The sequence below is a fragment of the Pteropus alecto genome, unplaced genomic scaffold (assembly GCF_000325575.1).
Source record: "Pteropus alecto unplaced genomic scaffold, ASM32557v1 scaffold1566, whole genome shotgun sequence".
Lineage (NCBI taxonomy): Eukaryota > Metazoa > Chordata > Mammalia > Chiroptera > Pteropodidae > Pteropus > Pteropus alecto.
In genome coordinates, this window is record NW_006437816.1 from 116,854 (window position 1) to 126,803 (window position 9,950).

Consider the following 9,950-nt stretch of genomic DNA (forward strand, 5'->3'; position numbering starts at 1 on the left):
TGTTCTGTATTTGTGTAGGCAACGCTGAGGGCAGCCCTACAAAAGGCGGGGCTGTTGGACCGCAGGAAGCCGCGCGATGAACTGGTGGTCTCACCAACCATCTCGCGTGTGCCCTGGAGGCTGGCAAGTAGGGCGCATTCTCACGGGGTTCCAGAGGTGGCGTGGGGATGGCAAGTCAAGGTCCAGCGATTGGTTTTAGAGTTTTAGGACGATGGAAGTCTTCGCGAAGACTGTCCACTGGACTCAGAGTGAATTTAACGTCGTTGTCGTAAGAGCACGCATGGGAGATTTTTAAAAACCAGATCCAAGAAAGTACATTTTTTTAGTGAACATTATTAGGAAGTCTATTTAATTTTTTTTTTAATTAAGCCTTATTTCTCCATCATGTATTTAGAAGTAGAGATTGAACACTTCAAAAATACTTATCTCTGGATGGCGAGGTTATGATTTGTCTCCCAGCATTTTTGCACTGTAAACAATAAAAAATAAAGAGGCTAGAACTGATTTAATTCAGTAGATATCTCAGACTTGGCATAGCCCAACTGAAAGCCTGATTTCCTTTCAATTATGTTTCTCTTCCATGTCGATGTCATTTCTGGAAATGACAACTCCTGTCTTTCCAGTTGCTCAGGAAGAAAGCATACTGTTATTCTTGAATATTCTCAAAAGAATGATATGTTATCAGTTTGCCCCTTGTACTGGGCTTGCAGGTGCCTGTGGAGGATAAGCTGGGCACCCAGGTCAGCTGCTGCCAGTGCCTGGGTTCAGTCTACTCAGCAAAATGTGTGGGGCACACTAATATCATATATTGCTTGTTTGGGATTTGTGAACCTTTGAAAGATTATAGGAAAAGTTTGCAGCATGAGCCAAGACAGTCTAGTTGTGTGGGAAACCTTGGTTGGGCCCACAGTTGAGTGGGCTGTGGGGAGTGAGGGAATGGGGTGTTCTCAGGAAGCCCGCTGTTAGCCAGGTTGCTGGCGAACTCATGGTCGCACCCTGCATCTACAGATAGGAAACGGAAGGCACTACAAAGAAACAACAGTCTCCACCAACACTTCTGTGTTGGAGAAAGCTACTCCTCCCTCACCCTAAAGCCAGCAGTTCAACCGTGAGTGTGCATGCAGGCCTCTTATGAGGAATGCGTAAGACTGTAATGGCCCTACATCTTATTCAGCCATGTTTTTGGCTAATTTTCACTGTGGTAAGTTGTGGGGATTTCTTTTACTGGCACTAGAACTCTGGGCTGGGGAGCCTTGTGTGGGTCTGGGTCCCCAAACTTCTTAGGGGCAACCTCCACAGCCAGTTCTCAAACCTCACATGAATGTGAAACAAGCCCTTTTTGTGTCTCTGCCCCTCTACTAGTCTTGAGGTGGCTTCTGTATGTCCTTAGTTGTAGGACTTCTGTTCAGCTATATTTCAAGCAATTGTCAATGATGGTTATTCTATAGTTTTATTTGTAATTTTGATGTGAGAGGAGGTGAACATAACATTTCCTTACACCATCATCTTGACTGAAAATTCATTTAATATCCTTAAAACTCTTAAAGAATACATTATCCCAAATGCATTATCGCATTCATTATCACAATACTTTATCAAAAAACACCTGTGTCATCTGAGTCATTGGCATTAAGTATAACCCAAGCATACATTTTTATTCTAACACCTAGAACCTTGTAGGGCTCTTGGATGTAAAACTTATGAGAGTGTGATCTTTTGTTGAAAACTGAACTATTCAAAAAGTAGTCACCTCTTACGGACTGCCCCTGAACAGAGGAAAATCTTCAATATTCAGCCCAGTACAAAGACTTAAGGTCCATTTGGCCTTTCTAGGTGTGGGTCCCAGATCTGGCTGTGATCCAGACTTGCAGCTAGGGATAGGACTCTGGATTTAGAATGTTACATTAGTGTAGTAGGGTACCTGTCTAAAATATGTAAATATGATTCAGCTTTTTGTATCACGCATGTGTGGCAGATTGCCACTATTGTCCTCTATGTTTAAAGTCCATACGGTCTCCTAGCATGAGAGAGAAGAGAGCTCCCCATAATAAAGTTGGTACCTGCTGTTTCATTCTCATATCAGCTCTTCAAGAATTCTTTCATCTGGGCATCTCACCACCAAAACCTTCCCTTATTGATCAACTCGGCGCTGATATGTGTAGCTAGCAGGATGAAGTGGCTACAGCCTCCTGGGCTCTGGACGGTTCTCGGGTGGAGGATACCCAGGTGGAGGACATGTGGCCCCCCAGCCTCCAAGTTGTATCCTGTGGCTGTGTATCTGGCTACATGGATGCCCGGATAATTGGGATGGAGTGAAGCTGTTTATATTAGTGGGTTGGATGGCCTGGATGTTCCTTGTGAAGCTGCAGCAGGCCAGCCTGAAGGTTCAGGACCAGGCCCAGTGGGGCAGCAATTGCAACATCAAGAAGAAGCACTGGAAAGGTGGCTGGCCGCAACGGAACACATGCTGCGGGACCTTGATGGTTTGCTGCCATTGTCCTGGTCTGGAAGCCCACCAGGCACATTGCAGCAGGTGTGGCACATGGTACGGCACCAGGTTGAAGTGGAAGAGCCTTTGGCCCTTGTGGGTGGACGGGGAGAAGCTGGTGGCACACCCCCAGGCTAAAAAGCATACCACCTTGATCCAGTACACCCCCTCTGAACTCTGGGACCTGATGATGGCAGAGAGGTGTGAAGATGGTTCCGGAGTGGCTGCTGCCGCTGTGGGGTGACAGGGCAGAAGGGACTGACTTATCACCAGCAGAGATGGCTCAGCTGGCCTCTATAATAGTGATACTGTCCCTCTGGCAGCACCTTCACAATGTGGCATATATGGTGCGGGGTGCAGGCAACCACTCTGATTAACTGGCTCATGCATGTCGCACAGACAGTGTGGGACAACCCAGGGAAGCTGCAAGAGGCAGTGAGCAGATAGACCAAGTACCTAGATTTGGTCCAGATAACTTGGGAAATGGGCATGAGACAGATGATGTTTCGCACCCACTATACAAGCCCAGATGAAGAAGCATATACTAGCCATGATAAAAGGGACTTGATTTCGACCTCTGGCCTGACTGGTACTTTTGACACCATGGCAGCACTGCTGGCCCCTTACGTGGATAGGAGGATCCACGAGGTGACATTCACCATAGCTAGGTTGGGGAAAGTGGAAGTGAAAAGCAAGGAGTGTCCCACCCAAGTGCATGCTATACCACCCTTTGCACTCCCAAACCAGCTAGTGCACAGTCAGAGGTGTGGCTAAAAAGGGGGGACGGAGCAGCCCTCAGCCCATTGGACTGTGGAACTGAGCCACTAGCAGATGTTTGATCTCGCAGCAGGGGTTGCTTCAGAAAAGACTAAGCAGAAACCTAATGAAGTGCTGCTGGCGCTGTGGAATTAGCTGTGCCCTGACCAACAATTCACTCTTATTCCTGGAAAAGCCACAACAATCTCTGAGGTGTGGATGGCCAATTATCTCCCTGATTAGAGATTAGGCCAGGACACCATGTTGGTGAAGGAGCCAGTTGACCTGAGGCCACATGTGAAACTGACTAAGCATTGGTCCTTCTCGCAATGTGCAGAGGATATTAGCCCTCGTGGACACAGGTGCCGCACCCTGCTTTATGGGAATCTGGACAAGTTTCCCAGACCCGTTGGTGTTTCCCGAAGCTAACCGGAGAGTGAACACAAACCAGTATCACCTGCTGGGTGGCCATGAGGAAAAAGGAAGCACCATTCTGAAGCTAGAGAAAGCCAGTGTTATTCATCCTGCTCATAGCATGTACAACTCTCCCATGTGGCCAGTGAAGAAGCCTAATGGCTCCTGAGCATGACGGTTGACTATTGGGAGCGGAATAAGATTATGCCACCCCTGCATGCTGCCATGTTGAACATCACAGACATTATGGACTGGTTGTCACATGAACTTGGATGATACCATTATGTGGTGGAATTGGCAAATGCCTTTTTCTCTATTGCCATAGCCCCAGAAAGTCAAGAACAGTTTCCCTGTCACCTGGGAAGGGTGACAGTGGACATTCCTTGTCCTTCCCCAGGGCTATCTGCATAGCACTACCCTGTGTTATGGTCTCTTGGCTCAAGACTTAGCCATGTGGAAACAACCAGCTGTAGTGCACTTGTATCATTACATTAATCAAGTAGTGCTAACCTCTGATTCTCTTATAGAACTAGGAGCAGCGCAGGCCTGCCTGTGAGAAGTTCTTACCAGCCGGGGTTGGGCAGTCAATGAAGACAAGGCCCAGGGATCTGAGTTGTCTGTCAAATTCTTGGGAGTTGTCTGGTTGGGTAAGATGAAAGTAATGCTGTAGGCAGTGATTGATAAGATACACACATATCCCCAACCTGAGACTGTGAGACAGCTTTAAACCTATTTGAGACTGCTGGGGTTTTGGAGAGTTTTCATTCCCCATTTAGCCTACTTCATGTGACCCCCTGCACCATATACTGCGATAGAGTGCCCAGTGGTATTGGACACCCGAGATAAAAGAGGCCTATAAGGCTACAAAGCAAGCTGTAGCACAAGCCCAAACTGTATGTGTTGTAGATCCAGCTCTCCCAGGATGATGTAGGGTTTGGATGAGGCTTGTGGCAGAAGCATGATTCCTGGAAAGTAACAATAGGCTTCTGGTTCCTGTTATTGAAAGATGCAGAAACGCAACATTCTCTGACAGAGAAGCAACTGGCTGCCATATATGCAGCCCTTCTGGCCAGTGAGGCCATTGTGCAGTCCATGTACTCCATGGAGGGGTGGCTGTGGCCTCAAGGAAGATTCCTTGTATGGAAATTACACAGATCCCTACACTGACCAAGTAGGCAGCATACCTGGAGCAGTGGGCACAGTTCTTGCAAGCCCCCTGTCAGATCAACTGCACCCCCTATTGGCACAAGTGCAGTTCCAAGCAGAGCCCCTGGTGGAGCCTGCTGAGATGGGAGATATACCAAGACCCTATGTAGAGGGTCAGGCTCCCATCCCTGAGGATGCATTGTACACAGATGGCTCGTGCCACGGGTAGCCCTTGACATGGGCTGCTGTGGCACTGCAGCCATCCACAGAAACTTTTTAGTATGAGACCAGTGCTGGGCAGTCCAGCCAATGGGCAGAGCTTCATGCCACATGGTGAATGAAACTGGCCTGGTGCACGTCTGCCCTGCCAGTTGGGCTGTGTATCGAGATCTAACTCTGTGGCTGCCCCAGGATTGAATGATAGGCCGCCATCCCCTGGAGATGGGGATTCTGGGAAGACTTCTGGAAGTGAGGTCTTCAGCAGGGGTCCACCATATACCATGTCCCTGGCCATCGGCTGTTACAGGCCCAGGGCAGTATTGCAGCTGATGTGCTGGCAAAAGTCCTCTCCACCCGTGTACTGCTGGTTCTAGTGGACATTGGCTCCTGGCTCCACTGAAAACTGTGGCATGTAGAAGCCCAAAATGGAAGAGATAGTGAAGTGATGGGGCCTATTGCTGACCTGGGCACAAGCTAAAGCTGCCGTGTCACAATGCTCCTGGTGTGCTGAGCAGCACCCAGAGAGATGGTAGGTAAAGAGTACCTCAGGGGTGGTGCCCCATGAGGCTAAGCCACTCCAGGAATGGCAAGTGGACTACGTAGGGCCTTTGCCCACAGACCAGGGACACTGCTATGTGTTCACAGGTGTGGACACGGCCATTGGCCTAAGGTTTACATGGCCAGTGGCAGCTGCTGATCAACACCATACTGTGACTGCATTAGAGCACCTCACAGCTGCCTATGACTGGCCCTTATTAATCACCAGTGACAAGCCAATAATTTTACAGGATTGGAAGTTAAGTCATGAGCCCACACATGATTTTGCTGACAGTTACATGTTCCTTATTGCCCACAGGCAGGTGGAATGGTAGAAAATTCAACGGCTTACTGAAATACAAACTATGTGCCTTGGGCCCGGGCTGGTGTCATTGGTACACTAACCTCCCACAGGCTAAAACTCTTTTAATGGATGAAACCACACAAATGCGGAAAGAAGTTCTGCAAAACCACATGGCCCTTGACCTTTTAACTGCTGCCCAGGGCGGCACCTGCGTCTACATTCTCGATCATGCCAATCAGGCACAGGCAGCCCTGTAGAAAATGGATGCTGAAGTCCAAGCCATCCATGCCCTGGGAGAAGACCCCTTGACAACTCGGTGGGATTCCTTGGGGTCCTCCTGGTGGTGGACAGGAACCATCCTACCCCTTGTAGCCTGTAGCCTGGTAGTATTTTGATGTTCTTTATATCGTTGTTGTGGATTGTGGGCCCAAGGTAGCACCCTCTGAGCCAGATCCCACGTCACAACCCTGTAAGAGTGGAGTGTGGGTCCCCAGTCTGGCTGTGATTTAGGCTCGCGGCTAGGAATAAGACCCCAAATTTAGAATGTTACATTAATGTAATAGAGCACGTAATTTATGTATATAAATTTTCTGACATATGTAAAGCCCATGCGGTCCCCTACCATGAAGGAGTGCACTCCCTGCAATAAAGTTGGTGCCAGCTGTTTCATTCTCATATCGGCTACTCATGTGTTCTTTCACCTGGGAGTCTCACCACCGAAACTTTCCCTTCTTGATCAGCTTGGCACTGACACTAGGTGTGTGTCTTTCTAGGGCATGTTTGTGCTTGTGCATGTGTGTTTGTGTGTGTGTGTTATGAATCCTCTTATATAGATGATTGTTTTTAAATGCCTTGATTTCCCTAATTGTGGCATCCCTCTTTTCTTCTCCGGGCCTTAGAATTCTATTATATTTCTCTGCCTATAATCTCTTACCCCTAGGCACCTGTAAGTATTACATGCCCACGACACTGCTTTAATCTGATACCAAAGCTATGTCACAGCTTCTATCCATGTTTCAAGTTGAGTGAAAGACACTGGTCTTTCAGGTAGCCCCCAGACAAACCACTCTTTTTCAAGAGAAGAATCAGGAATTAGGCAACTTCCTTCCAAATGCTTTATGCCATAGTAAACGAGGGGAGGGGTGAGACAAGGGTGAACAAAACATCATGAACTATCACACATGTTTGGGTGTTGCCTTTTCTTGCTTAGGTATTGGCTTAGTTGCTGTATCTTCTTAACTGGTTTTTAAGATTCACAAAGCTCTTTGGTCCACATGTTTATTTGATTTGTGCAGAAGAATAAAAGCCTTAAGCTTTATAGTCTGCCCAACCTTACTGACATCACTCTGTTGTTTGTTTGGCAAAGAAAAAAGTTTTAAATAAATTGGAAAAAAAGAAAAGAATAAACATATAAAAATCATTGAAAAACTTCAGAAATTAACAGAGAAATAATTAAGAATGGTAAAATAACAAGGAAATAGTAAAATTTTAGATTTTAAAATTTTAACTCAAACTTATTTATTCAGAAAATTGTTCATGTATCACAGTTAAGAATTGACCATGAAAAATTAGTCTTATGATTAAAACTTTTATTTGACTTTCCTTCTGTCCTGTCGTATTTGTAAATAAAGTATTTATTAATATGAAAAGTTAACTTAAGTGAATTCATTTTTAAATGGAACCCAAACAGCCATTTCAGAAGAAAAGCCTTGTTCCTTGAGTCTTTGGAATGTTTTAAGTGGGCAAAATAATCTTTAGTCTAAGCCAAACCCACATGGTCTTACCAATAGTTTGTAAATCTAACAGAAAAGCAGATATCCTGACTACAAGGAATAATGAATATGGACTCTCTTCAGAATCAGTAATCAAACACATATAGCTAAAGAGGAACTTAGCTTGTTAGCACTAGTAATAATTCCTTTCTTCTACTTGTGTAATTATTTCCCTAACTTCTATCATTAAAAATCTCTTGACCTCAATCTATAATCAGGACACTATTTGGGTTTCTGCCTGACTTGCAATTTTTTAATCCCAAATAAAAGTTTATTGCCACTAATTTTTGGATTTTTATTTTTAGGTCAACACGCTATTGAGATTATTTCTAAAAATAAGGTGGAAATCTCATAAACCAGATAAAAAATGGTTTTAAGTCACTTAAAATTTACATTATTTTTTACTTTTAAGGCCTCTGTACTGTTATTTAATTTTTGAAAATAGTTTATTACTATTGTACTCAAATTAGAAGGAAAGTGGACTTTCTAAGCACATTTATATATAGATATATAAATTTTTGATCTATGTCGTTTTTTTTTTTTCATTGAAGAATGTCTCAATACTTTTTGCAAAGCAAGTTCACTGGCAAACAATTTTTCAATTTTTATTTGCCTAACAAAGTCTTTATCCTATTTCTATTTTACTTTTGAAGAGTAATTTTATTGAAGACATAATTTTTTTTCTTTCCACACTAAGTGTTTCACTTCAAACTCTTCTTGTTTCTAGGTTTCTGAAGAGAAATATGTAATTTGTACAGTTGTTCCTCTGTAGATAAGATTTCTTATGACCATCCCTTGTTCTTCAAAGATTTTTTCTTTGTCTTTGATTTTCTGCTGTTCAGATGTGATGTGCTTTAGTATTTACACTGATTGGTGTTCTCTAAAGCTTCTTGGAGCTGTGATTTGGAAATAATTCTCAGTCATTATTTCTTTAAAAAAAATTTGTCTTTATTGAAATATAATAGTTTCTTATATTTACATTGTATAATTCAATAAGTTTTTTATACTTACAGTTGGTATACAATAATATATCACTCTAAGTTGTACAGCGTAGTGATCAGGGATGCACATAACTAGCAAAGTGATCTAAATCTAGTGTCCTTCTTCCCTCTTACATTTTTATTACAATATTATTAACCTTCTTCCCCATGCTACACTCTACATCTCCATGTCTGTTTTCCTGCTATACATTTGTACCTCTTAATCCCTTTGCTTTTTTTTTTTTTTTGCCATCCCCCAACTCCCCTCTCGTCTAGTATCCTAAATATTCTCTGTATTATGAGTTTATTTCCACTTTTGTTGTTGTTGTTGATTTTGTTCTTTAGATTCCACATATCCATGAAATCATGCGGTATTTGTCATTATCCATCCAGTTTCATTCAGTGCAATACCCTCTAGGCAATATCTTTTTCCATCTCCTTCCTTTTAGTCTGTGTGTGTCTTTTAATCTGAAGTGAGTCTCTTGTAGACAGCCTATGTCAGGGGCTTTTCTTCTTATCCATTCATCCACTCTATCTTTTAGTTGGAGCACTTATTTTCCATTTGAGGTACTTATTGATAGGAATGTAGCTGTTACCATTGTCGGAAGGCAGCCGACGAAGTAATTGAGGGTACCTGAAAGGGGGAGCATGGACTGAGGAAAAGAAAGAAGACAGACAGAATTGCAGGAGGGATCACAGAATCAAGCTGTGTCTGTCTCTGTGTCTGTGTCCCCGAGTTTATTTAAAACACACTACTTATAGCATCACAATGAGAAAACAGCAGTCAAGACCCAAGGTCAGCCAAATTACTCATCCTGCAAAACAATGAAGTTCTCACAACTCCCTTCTTGGAAAACACTGAGTGTTTAAAATAGTTTAGTGCCACTTATCTCAAAGCTCGCCAAGTTAGCTCAGCTCCCAACAGCGGAAAAGGAGGCCGATTAAACACAGGAACTTGTAGTTTCCTGGCCTGTGATAAATCTTCCCATTGGGCTTTCTCAGAGACACAGGTCGTGAGAGCTCCTCCCACAGGCCCTCCGGGACTCCTGTCTAGGTTCAGGTTTCTGCCATAAAGTTTGACACATGACTCTGCCTTGGCCAGTCTAATTTACAGGACCCAGCTGGAGAACTTAAGAAGGGTAAAGGAGAAGAGGGTTTTCTTCGTCCACATCATGAAAGGTTTGGAAAACTATGATACATATACCTGTATGGGTCCGAAGTGTGTTTGTTTGTGTAAAACAATGGCTACCTTTGGAAGTGAAATTTTGGACACTTTCAAAATCTAGATAACAGCGTCTCACCAGTTGATGATTTCCGTCGTTAAAGAACAAACC

General features: G+C 43.9%; 1 long non-coding RNA gene across 1 annotated transcript; it reads left to right on the plus strand.

The window, feature by feature from the left end:
• The first annotated feature begins 35 nt into the window (after positions 1 to 35).
• On the plus strand, positions 36 to 4,121 carry LOC112482146. The gene is made up of 2 exons (XR_003047207.1): positions 36 to 1,201; positions 2,084 to 4,121. It is a non-coding gene; the product is annotated as an uncharacterized LOC112482146 (long non-coding RNA).
• Positions 4,122 to 9,950: the final 5,829 nt, after the last annotated feature.